Consider the following 16,474-nt stretch of genomic DNA (forward strand, 5'->3'; position numbering starts at 1 on the left):
GTGGGTGCTGGGAACTGAACCTGGGTCCTCTGCAAGAGTGGCCAGTGCTCTAAACCACTGAGCAATCTCTCTAGCTCCCTCTAAATTTTTAAATAAAGAACGATTTCATTATGTAATATCCTAACTTAAAACAGAGAACATGCTCATTGTCAGAGCACAGTAAAAACTGAGCACAAAATACAATTCATGGCCCAGTTGAATTGGTGCAAAGTTTTCTTGCTACTTCTATGTGTACATTTTCTTTGATATTTTTCTTGAACTGCTGGTGCAGTGAGTTGTTACACACATTTACAACAAACAATGAGTTTTTCTAGACAGTACTCTATTCGTTTAACTTAAGAGCATATGGCAATTTACATATAAACTGTTTTATGTTTGGAATAATAAAAATGTCAGGACAAATAGAAAATGTTAAACATGGTGATATTTTTATACCATGTAAATTTATTGCTCCATTTAAAAATTAAAATTATGAAGGAAAGTGATTGATATTGTGCAGAGCAGTTGCCACAGAGACGAGGCTACACCACTGGAGTTGTTCCTTCACTTTCTGCCTGAGTGCTATTTTATTTAGTAAATAATTCGACTGCTGCAATGCACTCTTTCATCTTGTAACCCCATATGAAGCCTACCTAGGAAGCTGAAGAATGTTCTGGATGTATTGACTTAGGTGTACACAAGTTTCCCTTCTCATGGGGATGAAGTGAAATACCACCACCCGGCTTCCTCAGTCTGCCTTGCTTCTCTCCCTGGAGTTTGCTCTGGTGCTTCTCAAGTCTCCGAGGAGGCCTGTTTTCAGATCCTTCTCCCAGGTTAAACAACAAGAGTACAAGGTCCTTGGAGTGCAGACCAGGGAGACTTACATTAGCCTCTTCAAATGGAATAAAATAGACCAGACAAAGAGGGGGATGTGAAAGGGAGACAGGTCTGAACAAAGGTTGCGTCAGACAGACAGTAGATCTTGTATGATTTACTCAAGGCTCGTGGTTTTATTCCTTCTAAATTTTGAAAGAGGTGAAAGATATGTGTGAACACCTGTGAGTATATATAAAAACAAATGTGTGCATAAAAACTTTGTATCTAAACCATTTGAAATAACTCAAGCTTGTCAGCTGGATTCCCTTGGAAAAAGAATTGGTGGAGAGAAATTCTTTAAAGTAGTTATTGCCTCTTTTGGGATCAGAGAATGAATTTTGACTTGTGTTTGGAGACTGCATTAAATATGAGCAGTACAAAGATCTAGATAACACACTCCAGCCATAAAAAAGAGATAAAATCAGAAAAATGGAAATTTTGCATCAACTCCAAACTTGGGCAGGGGTCAACAGGGAGTCGTTGAGCAGAGCTTTTCAAACCCACAGGTGCCTGCTGTTCTTCCTTGATGAAATTCTGGGTGGAAGCAAAGTATGTGCATTTCATGCCTTTGGAGCAGACAGACAGGTGTCTAGCACCAGCACTAATTCTAAGTAATAGCCCCATGGAATGGTCCAGTTCTTAGCTCTGCACAATCTTTCACATATGGGCTGTCCGGCCCAATGAAACCCGGGAAGGTTCGGATTCCACACTTCGGGGAATCTGATGGCACCAAATCCTTCCAGTGGCCCTTAGTCTTCTTCACAGCCTGTCTGGGTAAACCAAAGAAGAAGTGAGAGGAACAAGCCAACCCAAACTACAAGTCCTTCTTGGTTATGAATGAAGCACTGTGAGGATTTATTCTTTTTAAAAATATTTTATTTATTATTTTTATTTTATGTGTGTGAGTGTTATGCTTGCATGTAGGTAGGTACTCCCATGTTGTGCAATGTCCGTGGAAGACAGAAGAGGCTGTGGGATCCCCTGGAACTGGAGTTAAGGACAGTTTTTAGCTGCCATGTGGGTGCTGGGATTCTAACCAGGGTCTTCTGCAAGAACAGCCAGTATTCTTAACCACTGAGTCATCTCTCTAGCCACAAGAATCTTTCTTTAGTGAGGTGCTCAAGGGTGATCTGAAATGAATGTACTTGGATTCAGTAGAGCCTTTTGTCAACAATGTGAATGTGTGGTGGAAGCAGTAAGGCTTTACAATAGGAATGCAAAGTCAGGATTTTGGGGGAATGTTATCATCTTTGTATTTTCTTGTGAAAAGGGAAAAATGAGGCTGAGAGATCTTAAATTGGGCCATATTACATAGCATATGTTAGACTTGGGAATTAACTAGTTCTAAAATGGAAGCATCAGTGGAAAAATTGGACTCAGTACTTGTGAAATAAATTGATAAGTGGAATAATTTTGATGCAAATCCACTATTAGCATATAAGAAATGTTTTGCTGTTTTCTAGTTATTAGAATAATCTTAAAACTTATAGGAATCATTGCTCTCCCATGTATTACCAATAATAAATAACACATCTTCATAGTAAAATGGAACTTTAAAATTAAGTAAGCACTTTTAAAATACAGATTTTATCTATATCATCTATTTAATTGTTATAAGAATAAGTGAAATGAGTCAATTTTATTTTCCACGTTTTATAAATCTGCCCACTGAAAGTAGTTGTTGAAAGGTAAAAACTCAGGATCTTTTAGCTTAAATTTCTCATTTCCTCTTCTTCTTCATGGTTGAAGGTAACTAGTTGCAGAATTCAGCATTAGCGGTGTGGCTGAGAAGATGTAGAAAATGAATTTTGTGTCTGTCTTCCAAGAACTAAAGAAAGACAGAAAGCAAGCAAACATGTATCCTTTAGTGCGTTTATCCCTGCTCTGCCTTCATGGGTGGCATCTCCAGCTATGGCTTGACCAAGCAGGAAGTGAGCACATAGCTATTGGACAGAAGTGAGCACATAGCTATAGGACAGGAAGTGAGAAGCACAGACCAGCAGGTGAGGCAACATGCTGTCAGGTTACACCAGCATGAGGCTGTAATGAGCCCACATAGTTATTGTCCCTATAGCAGCAGCAGAAATAAAGAACACGAAGGGCAAGAGACTCTGGAGTGAAATGCAAGATAGGTTCCATACAGAGGAGCAACAAAGAAACAAACAAAAGCAAGCGAGTAAGTCCAAAAAAGTTAAGAAACATTACAGATGAGACAAATACAAATAAAAAGATGATAAAAGGTTGATTATAGAAAAAAGACTAAAATAGAGGTCACTAGAGGCTAGGAAGGTGAGAGGAGGTGCACAATGGCACCAACGCACAGAGGGGGAAGTAGGTCTAATACTCTAGCATAGTGCGTTAACTGTTGTCTGCAATAATTAATTACTTCAAAATAACTAGAGAAGAATCTGGAGACTCTTAACACATAGAGATCATATTTGAGGATATGCAAATGCTAGCTACTCAAATTTGATTACTATATATTGTAGACATATGTAAAATCACACTATGATGTCAATTAAAAAAATCATGCCTAATCTCAGCTGGTCTGCCTGAGACCCCCAGAGCATGAACCCTGGTCCCCCATGTGACCCCATTTCTGATCCTATAAGATGAAACGTATTATCATGAATCAAGAAAAGCTTTTGAAATTGCAGGGACAAGTGTACATTGGTTGAAAGGAACTGTCATAGAAAGAATAAAGTGGCTTGTAGAACCTCTAGAGTAGATGATAAAAACTTCATTCTCCTTAAAGAAGTTAGGGGCAAACAACATCTCTGGTATTGAGGTGAAGATGTTTACAAACCAAGGAACCATAATCCACTTTAACATCCCTGAAGTTCAGGCATCTCTGGCAGCAAATACTTTCACCATTTTGGCATACTGAGACAAAGCAGCTGACAGATGCTCCCCAACATCCTAAACCAGCTGGGTGCAGCCAGTCTGACTAGTTTAAGGAAGCTGGCTGAAGCTCTGTCCAAACAATCTGTGGACAAGCACCCCTTGCTGCTGGAGAGGGCAGTGATGATGAAGTTCCAGATCTTGTGGAGAATTTTGTTGAGGCTTCTAAGGGTGGGGTAAAAGGAATTGAGGCAACTTCAGAAAAAGATAAAACATTGTTATTCAAGCTACTATTTTATATTATACGTACTTTAAAAACATTCTTTTGTTTATGCGCTTGGTAGAATACAGATTTCTAATATTTTTAAACTCAAGCCCCCAAGACATTTCAGCTTTTTTAAGTTTTCACTTAAATACAATTTACTCTTTGCAGAAAATTAAGCTGAAAAAGCCTGGGAATAAAGTTTGAAAAAAGGCTAATAAAATTCTTTGCCTAGTTAAAAAAAAAAAATTAAAAGTTCCAACTATGTCAATAAGTCAGGAATGAGAGGTTAAACATTCTAGTTAATAAACAGATTAGATTAAATTAAATGATTAGATTAAATTTAAAACATTCGAATCCAGATCTAAAAGATAAGAGTACAGGATGGCTTAAAGGATGGAATAGCATATATTAAGCAAATGTTTACCAAGTCATAATTGTATAGCACACACCATAGGCTTTCAGATAAAACACCATTATTAAGGATGTAGAAGGTCCTTACATAATAATATACTGAAACTGCCAGGAAGATATTGGAAGTCTAAACTTGCATGTCTCTATTAAAATATTTTGAATATATAAAGTAAAATTTGATAGAACCTCAATAAAATCAGACCACTGTAAGCAGTAAAAAGTTCATTACATCTATTTTATGCTAACTAAAAGAAAAAAAAATTACTAAAAGACAGAAATTCTAAGAGCACCACAAACAGGCTTCATCAAGTTTGACCTTCCTCAAGCTTTGAAAGAATATACATTTTTCTTTTCTTAAGCCTATGGGACATTTACAAAACAAAAACAAAAAATGGAGCATGAACCCATAAGCAAGTCTCAGTGGACCTCAAAGAATTGAGATTGGTTGGTTTTGAAGACACTCACCTGTAACCTGAATGTCCCAGGCTTTCAGAAGTCATAGAACCTTCTGAAAATTCTTGAGCAACAACTGTGTGGGTAACTCTGTGTGGAGAAAGTCTGGGAGTTTCTGAATGAATCTCCTAGATCTGGGTTGATGGAACTGAGAAAGGATAAATAGGTCACATGGACAGCTGACTTGTGAACTGAAAAGCTACTCCCAGCAGCACTTAAGCATGGATGTATCCTTCTTCTATAGAAAATGCAAAATAGGAATTGGAATTGGAGCAAGTAGGCAAGACTAGAGAGAATTCAGTTAATCAGTGGCTTTAGATGCTCAGCTTCTAGTCTAAGAGGAGTTATTGAAAATCTAGCTGTACCAAGGTGAAGAGATGTTTAGTTTATTAGAGAGGGATGAAAAATGTTTCGATCTTGAACTATGTCAGCAGAGGTCAGATAATATGAGTTAATGTGAAACTAACCAACTCAGCAATGGCTGTTTCATGCTGTGTCTACAATTTAGGGCCATTTCTTGCAGGTGGTATATGCTGTGAATGCAGCCGCATGCAATTTTAATTTCCTGGATAATATCCTCATTTTGGTTCTTTTTTGCTGCTTTTCTTGTTGCCCAATCTTTATAGTTGATGCAACACTTTAAGTTTTACTCCTTTACGTTTCAGTTGTTTCCTCAGTGGTGTGGATTGACACACACATACATCATGATCTTCTTCAATGGTGTGATTAACACACACACATTATGATCCTCCTCAGTGGTGTGGATTCACACACACACACACACACACACACACACACACACACACAATGATCTTTTAATCATTCTTCTTTTAAGGAAGGCTGATCATTTCAGGGAATATTAAGTGCTGGCTGGGCACTAAACTTCACTACTGACATTACCTGTTAAGTATTGCTAAAGGAAATAACAAAATGGCAGCTTTTAAGAGCCCATTTGTGACTCATAAAATATGGGTTAAATCCTCCCACTTTATTACACTTTTACCTGTGTAATTATTACAGTCCAAGTTCTGATGAGTTGCAAGTGGTCAGACCACATTAATAAATATTAATCATTATGGTTTTATAGCTAACTATGATAACTTTTTTCTTATACATGGTCTATCAGATGGCCTAGGGGATGTCTGATGTGGGATCTTTATGAAGCTGTTTGACCAGCAGTCTTGCTATTTCCAGACGCCACCCTCATTTTGATATATGCCTGAATTAGTAATCACAACCGACTCTCTGTAGTAAAAGCCTGCTCTCATTCACTGTAACTGGGAGTGGCTGGGAAGATCATAAATCTGTTAGATTACAGAGATACTGTGTGAATACCCACTAACTTCACAGCGTTGTCTTTTAGTTGTAAGAATAAGCCATGGTCCCTGATTTCCAGTATTTATGATGTAATATAGCACACAGACACAGATACAAATATTGCTGTACAGTAGAGAGAACTGAAAAGGAGTTGCACAAAGAGGGGGAGCATGCCTGGATTAAGATTCAGATTTAAATTAAACCAATATTTAACCAATAAGCTACTGGATTGCCGGCACTTTTCTCAGCAATCACTGCTGTTCTATATCGAACCAATCACCCACAGCTCTAAATTGGAACATTACTTACTGTGATACGCAGTAATCACTTCAAAATCCCATTGCAATAGTGTTATTTAAGATAGTTCTGTCGATTTTTCAAGTCAGGAGAAAAGATAAAAGGATCTTAAAAAATCTGTGTTGCTGCGTAATAGAGTTGCCTTTCTTAATTCCTCCAAGGTATTGTATCGTCATTCATTTATTCACTTCATTGATTCAGTTAACAAATATTTTTTAAGCTCCTATTATGCATCCAAAACTGTGCTAGGCTTTGAGGACTTACAGATAGATAAGCTGGGTCCCCCCAGGTTCAAGATGTTTACAGTGAAAACAACAGTGTATCAACAGAAAAAGCACGATCAAGTGTCAGATTCTAAAACTGAGAATCTAATTCACCTGTTGTTTCCCTTGCGTATGTTCTATTATGTTTCTGGGAAGATGGAAAGTTGATGACACATGTCACTGATGTCCTGTTCTGTAATCTTGAGTTTTCTACTGCATACACAGTAGACCCCCTATGCTGAGTAACAGGTTCACAGTTTGCACTCTTCTTGTGTTTGTTATTCAGTCCCCAAAGTATTAATCACTGCTAACTTGAGATTTCTCCCTGTAGACACTCTGATCTTGAAAAAGGTCAGAGTGTCTATAGGGACAGTTTGAGGAAGGGACCACTTCAATTCAACATAAAGGATCAGTGATAGAGGCCTATAGTTAGGATGTTTGCCTGCAGGCTCTGCCTTGTCCAACCATAGAGGGTCTTGCATCACATAGTGAAAAAGGATGGCTTCTGGAGATTGACAGACTCCATCCTGTTAACTCCCCTTTCCTTATAATTCCATTTAAAAATTCATGTTTTTTTTTTTTTTTTTTTTTTTTTTTTTTTTTTTTTTTTTTTTGAGACCCACTGAGTTTAACCAGGATCATCTGTGTGACCATGAGTTTGGAACTGTCTATTAGAGCCTGGTGGGTACCTCAGTGAATACACAACTGAAGTCAATGACTGCCCTTTCCCAAGAATCCATCAGCAGTCAGTGCTTCAGCAAAAAGGAGGAGGGCCTTGTGGGTCCCTCCTGATCCACAATGGACTCTGGATGGGCTCAGTCTTGTGTAGGCTCATTGTGTCTACACCCATACCATCCTGGATGTACCCAATCTCATCAGAACTGAACTTTATCATTTTCTTCTGCAAACCCTGCTGGTCTTGGTTAAGTTGTCCAGTTTCCTTCAGTCTTTTTCCTTATCACATGAGACTAAGGATAGCCATTTCAGAGCCACTATGCAAATCAAAGGTCAGCATTTATAAATTGTCTAATGTGAAGTTCTGTGTGTTGTGGATGATAACAAGTTACAATGTGGGGAGACCAACCACAGATAAGTCTAATAACTAAAGCCATGATGGTTGTTCTACTTTGCTTTGTCTTGCTGTGATAAACACTATGATCAAAAGCAACTTGGAGAGGAAGGGGTTTATTTTAGCTTACAGGTATAGGCCATCATCAAGGAAGCAAAGATAGGAACTCAAAGCAGGAACTTGAAACTGAAACTATGGATGAATGCTGCTTTACTGCTTGCCCCCTCTGGCTTGCTCAGCAACCTTTCTTATACAGCCCAGGTCTGCCTGCCTAGAGTTGGTACCACCCACTGTGTGCCTTCCTGTATCAATTAGCTATTAAGAAAAAGCCTCACAGACCAGTCTGATCTGGGAAATTCTTCAGTTGATGGTCTCTCTTCCCAGGTGATTCTACATGTGTGTCAAGTTGACGGCTGAAGCTAAACATGACAGTAATTGAGGCTACAGAGCGGAAAAAGTCAGGGAAAGGTGATTTGTGAGTTTTGGGAAGGGTGGTTAGTGGGATAGTGAAAGGGATGTTTGACTGAAGGCATGAAATAAGTGAGTCCCAATGAATTCTGTAGGAAAAGAGTCCCAGGAAGAAGAGAAACCAATGCAAGGTCTAGGTCTAGTTTCTTAAAATACAGGAGTATCAGTACAGAGAGGAAGGGGGGGAGAGAGAGAGAGAGAGAGAGAGAGAGAGAGAGAGAGGCAGAAAGCAGTAGCAGATGAAGATGGAGAAGAACCATGGCAGAATATGGGATAAGATGGTTCAGGTGACTGGGGTGCTCATTGGCTTCATAAGACATTAGCTTTTACTGTAAGGGAGAGGCAATCTAGGGATGTTCTGTGGAGAAGAGCAACATGATCTGCCTTACATTAGAAAAGAATCACTCCGGAGGGATAGGTAATGAGATCAGACTAGTACAGACTAAATATCATTATCTGAAATTCTTGAGTTTAAAAGTAAAATATGGATAAACAATTTAAAACTTTTAGGCTAAAAAAAAAAAAAAACCAAATGCCTTTTTATATTAATTATATTGGTAAATTGTCATGTGCTGTTTAAGCTCACTGAAAAGCTGACTCTGGAGATTGAATTGGCCCTCCTACTTCAGACTCAAGCCTATCATCTCAAGATGTATTCTCCAAGACTGTTTTCCAGGTTCAGGCCTGACCCTGTGACAAGAAAAAGGAGAACAACAAAACAGCCTAAGAGTAAATGCACTGTGCAGTTGAGAACAGCTAAGATGTAAACTAATTTCAAAAGAGGGTATTGTTATCTATAGTAAAAGTACTTAATGAGATTCTCTATTTGGTCACAATACTGAGTAAAGTCACTACCACAGACTAATGTAAATGTATAAAAAATACAAAGATAAATTTAACTAATTAATAAAAAAACAACAAAAAAGATTTTTTAAAAAAGGGGACAATTCACAATTGATGGACAGAGAGGATCTTCTGCCTAGAATTCCTCAGTCAGTTACTAAAGCATGGCAGTTTTCTTAAACTGATTATGCTGGAGGTTGTGAACATCAATTTGATAATGTTTAACTATGTACCAGTTGCTTCTTTCTACCTAAAGCAAGGTTTTGGTAGACCACTTTCTAAACTACATACGGTAAAAAAGATTTTTAACTGTCTTGTGTTTTCTATAAGGTTTACCTGGGAACTTATAAAACACAATATGTACATAGATAATATTAACTTATTACATTATCTTATGTATATAATTTAGATTCCATGTTCTTTTAATAAAAAGATGCTACACACTACTTTCTTCTGAGTCAAACAATTACCATCTTCATGACTTCAGCTGTGTCCACTAGCAAAAGATCATTACAATTGGACTTGTTTACTGAACTATCATTATTCTTTAATTAAAGGAGGAAGGGTAAACAGGGTCATTGGAGTCTCACCTGAGTATCCATCTGCTCTTCCCAGCCAACTGTATGTAATTTGGCCCTAATCACATATGGTCTCTTGTGTTTGAAAGTGACTAAAATATATAATTTGGAGAAGGCTAGGAAAAAAAGTCTTGATCCATGCTGGGTTAAGGCTTTCCAGTGTACATACTCTCAGGTCACTCATCCATCTCAGCAACTCCTCAGTCATCTCTGTAACTAAGCTCAATAAATTTATTGGTTCCCCAGAAGAACTTTAATGTAATCAAAGATTGGTTTGATACTACAACCTAAAAAGGGGAAAAACATTGCTTAATAGCCCCAGAAAAGAATTCTCACAACAGATGAAAAGTTTATTTGTTAATGTTATTATATCTCATGGTTATTAAAAAATGAAAGATGTTAAAAGGACATAAAAATGGTGATATTTTATTAAAAAGGTTTTATATGTAAAAGATAAAACTAAAGCCTAATCAAATGTTGGAGGTCTATGTAGGTTTATTAATGATTTATCAAGGATGAGACAAAAATAATATATAAATAATCTTAAAATTTCTAAGGTCATAGTTTAGTCAACTAGTTTAAGGATGTCTCATTGAGGTTTATTTAACAATGTTTTGTTTTTGCCCGAGTTTTATCTGCATGGTGCATGGTAATTACAAGTACCAGATTGATGTAACTGAACTTCTTGGGTATTTAATCACCAAACTTTGAAGCCTATACTAATCTTGTCAGAGGGACTTAAGGAACAACTTAAGGTTGACAAAGTTCCAGGGGACTATGGAGCATCTCTCAAAATGTCCTGTAACTGTGGTGAGTCACCTGTCCTCTTGTTCAGGGAGGCTGCGGAGACACCACAAGATGGACTTAAACCAATGTCCAGTCTACAAAGATGAGGGTCACCACAGAGGAAACATTTCCTCCATGCTTCCAAGCAAAGCCTGGGTCAAACAGGACCTCTTGACTTATCTTCATATAGATGGAACTGGTAAAGAAAAAAGCCTGAGGAGCCAGGGGCTACCCCCAAGCCCATGTGATCACTGAGGAACAGATCCTCAAACAACCTTAGAAGTAAAAATAAATTGGTTTATTTGGGCCAACTGTATGGCCTTAAACATCCGAAAAGAAAGCATAACCAAAGATTAAAGTCATCAATATATTTCTTTAAGAGTTCCAGGGATTACACATCCTAGACATTAGACTTAAGTTCTTATAAGATGTTACTTAGACAATTATTTCTCATTGATAATTTTGTTCCTAGTAAGACAAGACTACTCATCTGTAAGACTTCAATTCTTGTTCTACAATATTGTAATGCCCACCTACAGTTGAGGAAGATAACCCACTATTGTTCTAAAATGATGGATAAATTTGTTTTCTCTCCCCATCTAGAGGCCATTTAAGAGGAAACCCATTCTAGCCATTCCAATAGTTATCAAAGTGCCTGAGAACAAATCCTGAGTTCACTAATCATCAGTCCAGGCTTGGCAGGCAAAAGAAAATTGAGAAGGAACCTAGCAGATGGATGCTTTTGGAAACCCTCTAGTGGACTTTAAATTGGACATTGGAAGTTTGCCCTGTTCTGACTTTTTCTGGTTCCCCGCCTATTATAACATTACTTTTGCCTTTACTTCTCCTTCACATCTCCTAGACACAAGTCAAGGACCATCTTTTCTCCCTATAATTAAGAGTTATGCAATTTGGGAGTCTTTTAGATAGACCCATTGAAGGGGGTACCCCAATTGCCTCACCCTGTGTCCCTGTTCAGCATGGAAGAAGCCAGAGTGGTCTGCATCCCAATTCCCCATCGGCAATTTGAGTAAACCTCTTCAGAGGATGGTGTGATAAAAATAGGAGGTAGAAATTGGCTAGGCAGTTAGGGTAAAAAGGCCCCAAAGAAAAGTAGCCAGTTTCTTTCTTGGCTAAAAGTCAAAATGTCTATGGGCCTTTTAGCAACGTACTCTGTCCCAAAGGCTAAAAATGTTAAAAGTATTTGGGAGCTCTTATCCCTAAAAGATTTTAGGGTTACTTCTTCAAAGGGGGAAATGGTACAATATAAATAAGCTCCATAAATTGAACTGGTCCAGACTATAAAACTGTCTAGTCTATCTGTTGGAGGACCTACTTTTCCAGGCTCACTGGTCAATTACCTGGTGACAGAACCACTCTCAGGAAGACAGGTTCACCTTAAGTTATGCTAAATAGATGGGCAAAACACCTGGTATGTTAATTAGATAGTAAATATTTCTACCTGGAACTAGCACAAACCCCCAACCCCTCCCCCCAGAACTTTCAGATCAGCCATAGCCATGGAGGTCTCCCTAAGTCTGTCTGCTCTCCTGAACTCTTCAGGAATGCATAATTTCTCCTTTTCTCCTTCATGCCTTTCTTACTAAACATGCTTTCTCTAAGGCTTTGGGCTGCCCCTAGCATCTTGTAGTTCTTCACTTTTTCTCTAAAGCTTCCTTCTCCCAGCCCAGCGGCTGTGAGTCAGCCACATGTCTGGCCTCCATGCAGGCTCTAAACCTGCATGGCTTCCATAATTTTCTTTCCTTCTTCCCACTATTCACCTCCTCACAGCAGCTGTCAAGATTATCAGCTCATCTACCCTGAGGATTTTTCTTTCCATGGTTTTCCAACCCTTTCCTTGCTTAATTTCTACCCTTGTTGGGTCCCCTGCTAGCTTTATTTACCCTGCTTCTTGTGGAACCCTGTCTAATTCAATTTTCAAAAGTCACATACAGGGCATCATTAAAATCTCCACCAATTGAGTCCTGGTCCAGTACCAAACTATCCCTAGTACCTTCTCCAATTTTGATGACACTCATCCTATAAAAGACAAAGGTGGAGATCTTCGGATAGTCAGGAGTGCTTGGAATGTAGAGCATGGCCGCCAGGCCAGATACCTCCTAGTGAGGATGGCAGAAAACTGGCCTGCTCCATTCTAGATACACTGTCTTTTACTCTACAACCCCCAAGCTAAACTATTAAGTCCCTAATCCTTTAATCCTAACCGGGTTCTTTGTAGATCATGTGACCGGAGGACAGGACAAAGGCCACACAGCCTTAGAAGCTCCTTCTCTCCTCCTACCTGCCTGTCCGCCAAAAACCCAACCCCACTTCTTTGCCCTCAAAACTTTCTTATATAAACCTCTGCTTCTGCCATAATAAATGAGCTGTGCACTGACACAGCCTCCTGGGTGTTTCTTCCTGACATACTCACCTCTGCCCGAGGCCTCCCTCCCTACACTGGTCTCTCACCTCGCCCCAACCTTCTGCTATGGGGACCAGTGTGCAAAGGTCTCCCTGCGGCAGCAAGGTTTGGGCCCAGGGGAGGCTGGCAGGGCCAGAAGCATTTTGAATTTCAGATTTTCTTTTGGCTCTTAAAATATTTGTACATACACAATGCACATCTTGAGGTTGGGACCCATGTCCACACTTGAAAGTCATTTATGTTTCATATATAACTTATATGTGTATCCTGAAGATAATTTTATGCAATAGTTTTTAATACAACTCTCCTGTGAAGTCAGGTGTAGAATTTTCCTTGTGATATATTGACACTCAGAAAAATTTGAATTTGGATCATATCAGATTTTGGCTTTTTCAGGCTAGCGATACTCAGCTGTTTAAGCAAATGATAATGGTAGAATCTAGGTTTCAATGAATCTTCAAGTTCTAGAAATCACCTGTTAGCTGCTCACCTGCAGAAATCCCGCTTAATTTTCTGATGTGCAGAAAATACTCTCATCTGTCTGATTTAGCTCATTTTGGAATCTTAAGGTAAGATTTTCAGATCTGTGTTAAGAATTTACTTCATAATATTCACTGAACAGATAGTAGGGTGCTTCATCTTGGCTATTATTCATAAATACAAATTTTTTCCTCCAAAGTCATGCTCCCTGGGACTTTCCAGGGAACCATTCATAAGGGATAGACTGAATTGCCAAGAGAGGCATTACAGACAGGACTAAGAATAGTCAATGAGTTCTGAAACAAGAAAGAAAGAGAGAAAACTAATGTGATGAGATGATAGATTAAAGAATTGGAACAAGGTATGGTTGAAAAGGATGTTTCTAATTTTTTATTTTTTTATTTATTTTTAAAAAATATTTTATTTATTATTTTTATTTTATTTGTATGAATGCGTGTATGTAAGTATACCCATGTTGTGCAATGTCCACTAAGGTCAGAAGAGGGCATCGGATCCCCTGGAACTGGAGCGTTCATAGCTGCCATGTGGGTGCTGGGAATCGAACCCAGGTTCTCTGCAAGAGCAGTCAGTGCTCTTAACTGCTGAGCCATCTCTCCAGCCCCAGGATATTTCTTTTTTAAATTAAAAAGATTTATTCATTTTATTTTGTATGTTGACTGTTTTACCTATATGTGTAAGTACATCATGTGTGCACAGTGCCTGAGGAGGCCAGAAGAAGGTATCAGATCCCATGTGATGGTAAGCTGCCATGTGGGTGCTGGGAACTGAACCCTGGTCTTCTCCTGGAGCAGCAAGTGCTTTTAGCCACTGAGATATTTCTCTAAATCCAGAAGAGGCTGTTTCTGAAGGAGATTAAGGATATTTTTTTTTTCCTGAAGATTGAAGACTTTTGAAATAACATAATTGCAATATTTGTGATTGTTTAAAGCTTTCTTTAGGGATAGATGGAAATGGATCTGGGAGCTCTCATGTCTGACAGGATTTGCTATGCTCTCCAGGCCACTTTTGGATTCTCCTTTCCAAGCTCATCTTCAACTTGATGTCCATGTAAATGAAAAACACTGCTATTCTGTTATTATGAATTTTATTCTCAGTGGGGAATGCAGGCCCCGATGCCACTGGAAAAAACAAAACAAAACAAAAAGAACTAGAGGAGGATTCGAAAGCTTTCCCTTCTCACGATGTCAACATGGCTAACACTAGCTAGAATGAAATGTTGTTATTTTTATCTTCACCTAATGAGCAGTGGTTTGAGGCCTACCTATTGGCTGTTTTAGTAGGCACAACAGGTTTACAATTAAGAACCTTAAGAATAGCTGGGCAAGGTGGTACATTTATCTAACTAATGAATATTTATCTAACTAATTTTTTATCACCACTAGGTGACTATTTTTTTTTATTACAGCTTTGTTGAGATATAATTGACATATAATGAACTGCACATACTTTTAATGTGCACTTTGCTGAGTTTTGGTGTATTTATACACCCAAAATCCATGACAGAAATCAAAATATATGAACATATTGGCATCCTTAAAAGTTTCCTGGTGCCTCTTTGTAATCTCCCCCTTTCTCCTTTCCTCAGTTTCCCTCTCTGTCTGTAGACTGCCTGATCTGCTTCATGTCACTTTAGCTTGGTTTGCATTTTGTGGAATTTTATATAACATATACTTTTGGTACTTCCTTTACTTACAATAATTTTGAGTTAATCTATATTGTTACATATAACAATAGCTTATTTTTTCTTTTTTTTGTGTGGTGTGTGTGCAGGTATGTTTGTGTCTGTGTACATGTCTGTACAGGTGTGTGTGTGTGTGTGTGTGTGTGTGTGTGTGTGTGTATGTGATGTATGGGAGGAGGCCAGAGGACAATCATAGTTGTCAGTCCTCAGGTGCCATCCATCTTTCTTTGTGAGAGAGGGTCTCTTACTGACCTGGGTCTCCCCAAGTAAGTTAGATTGGCTAGTAAGTGAGCCCTAGGTATCTGCCTGCTCCCATTTTCCTAATGCTGGGGTTACAAATCTGTTCCTATATGCCTGACTATTTACATGGGTTCTAGAACACTAACTCAGGTCTTTGGGTTTACAATACAAGTACTTTACCAACTCAGCTGTCTCCCCAGCCCATTTTTTTTCTGAGTAAATTGCTTTTTAAAAGTTGCTCAGTAGTATTTGACAATTTGGATATAGAATAATCTATACATATTCATCTGTTGAACATTTTAATTGTTTTCAGTTTTGACTGATACAAATAAAGCTTCTATAAACATTTCTGTACAAATCTTTGTGTGTGTATGTGTGTGTGTGTGTGTGTGTGCGTGCACACACTTAAGATAAATGTATCTGAGATGAATGAATAAAGATGGAATTGTTGGATTTTATGATGCATGCTTAAAATTGTCAGTATTTTCCAAATTGATTATACAAGTTTATATTCCTTCTGTTAGTATATGAATGATCCAGTAGATCCACGTCCTTCCTAGCACTTGGTATGGGTAGTCTTTTTAATTTTAGTCATTTTCATGGGAGTACAGTGAGGACTTATTGTGATTTTAATTGTAATTTTCCTAATGACAGAGGGCAGCTTTGTTTGTGCTTGTCATTTGGGCATTTTCTTTGAAAAAAGATTTGTTTAATGGTTAAATAATTTAGTAACTGAATTGTTTGACTAAGAATTCTTCCTATATTTTAGATATGTATCTTTTTTTGCATGTAGTATATGCTTTTCAATTTTTCCCCCCTAGTTTGAGGCTTGGCTTTCATTTTTATTATAGTGTCTTTTTGAAGAACTAAAATTTAATTTTAATGGTCTTATTTATTATTTTGTCTTATAGTTTTTGTTATTTTGTCTTACAGTTTTTGTTATTTTTCTGTAACACATATGGAATCTTTTTAAAAGTCAGGATAATGAAATCTTTTTTCTACAATTCCAGAATTCTTATAATTTTAATCATTATATTAAGTCTATAATTCATTTTTGGTTTTCATTCTACAAATTATTGCTTAGTAAAAACATTAAGAGATGTAAATAAATGTAAATATATACCATATTCATGCATTAAAAGACTCAACATTATTAGTCAATTTTCCCCTAATTAACTTAG

The 16,474-nt window shown here is 37.9% G+C and overlaps 1 pseudogene; it reads left to right on the forward strand.

Annotated features, from left to right (window-relative positions):
- The first annotated feature begins 3,649 nt into the window (after positions 1-3,649).
- Positions 3,650-4,165, forward strand: LOC103746860 (annotated as a pseudogene).
- The last annotated feature ends 12,309 nt before the right edge of the window (positions 4,166-16,474 follow it).

The sequence above is a fragment of the Nannospalax galili genome, unplaced genomic scaffold, assembly GCF_000622305.1.
Source record: "Nannospalax galili isolate Female #2095 unplaced genomic scaffold, S.galili_v1.0 scaffold140, whole genome shotgun sequence".
Classification (NCBI taxonomy): domain Eukaryota; kingdom Metazoa; phylum Chordata; class Mammalia; order Rodentia; family Spalacidae; genus Nannospalax; species Nannospalax galili.